General features: G+C 33.9%; 1 non-coding gene across 1 annotated transcript; it reads left to right on the forward strand.

Moving 5' to 3' along the window:
* The first annotated feature begins 553 nt into the window (after positions 1 to 553).
* LOC132542244 (U6 spliceosomal RNA) lies at positions 554 to 656 on the forward strand. The gene has a single exon (XR_009553349.1). It is a non-coding gene; the product is annotated as a U6 spliceosomal RNA (small nuclear RNA).
* Positions 657 to 892: the final 236 nt, after the last annotated feature.

The following is an 892-nucleotide window of genomic DNA, read 5'->3' on the forward strand; positions in this document are numbered from 1 at the left end:
GGAAAGTGTAGTGGCCCATGGGCTGAAAACCAAGGCTCTAATCTTGTTTTAGTCTTCCTTGCGATTGGGTTCGTATCATCAAAGATTCCATGAGATTTAGATGGGAAAGAGTTCCACCAAGATTTTCTTCTAATTATTTGGTAGTTTCTGCTCTAAATTCTAGGTTCTTGATCCATTTGGACTTTACTTTTGTTTCTGGTAAGATATAGTGGTTCAGTTTCATTCTTCTGCACATTTGAACTTAATTTTCCCAGCACCACTTATTGAAGAAACTCTTTTTTTCTTATCAAAAATTCTATGTCAGTAGGTATAGAGATTTATTTCTGGGCTTTCATTTTTGTTCCACTGATCTGTGTGTCTATTTTTTTGTTCCAGTACCAGGAAGTTTTGATTACAGTGACCTTAAAATATAGTTTGAGATCTGTGGGTGTTATGCCTTCAATTCCATTTCTTTTTCTCAAGATTGTTTTGGCGATTCTAGGTATTTTCTGGTTCCAGATAAATGCCTGTAATTTTTGTTCTATTCTCTTAAAGAAAATTGGTAGGATTATGCTCACTTTGGCAGTCCATATACTAAAATTGGAGTGATACAGAGATTATTAGCATGGCCCCTGCACAAGGATGACACACAAATTCGTGAAACGGTCCATATTTTAAAAAAAGAAAAAGAGAATTGGTAGGATCTTGATGGGGATTACACTAAATGTTTATATGGCTCTGAATATTCATTTTGATTATGTTAAATTCTTCCAAGTCCATGATGATCATGGGATATCTTTCTGCCTCTTTGTATCATTTTCTATTTTCTTGAATAGCAACTCATAGTTTTTGTTATACAAACCTTTCACTTCTTTGGTTAGCTTTATTCCTAGATATTTTATAGTAACAACAT

Source organism: Erinaceus europaeus, chromosome 12 (genome assembly GCF_950295315.1).
Source record: "Erinaceus europaeus chromosome 12, mEriEur2.1, whole genome shotgun sequence".
NCBI lineage: Eukaryota > Metazoa > Chordata > Mammalia > Eulipotyphla > Erinaceidae > Erinaceus > Erinaceus europaeus.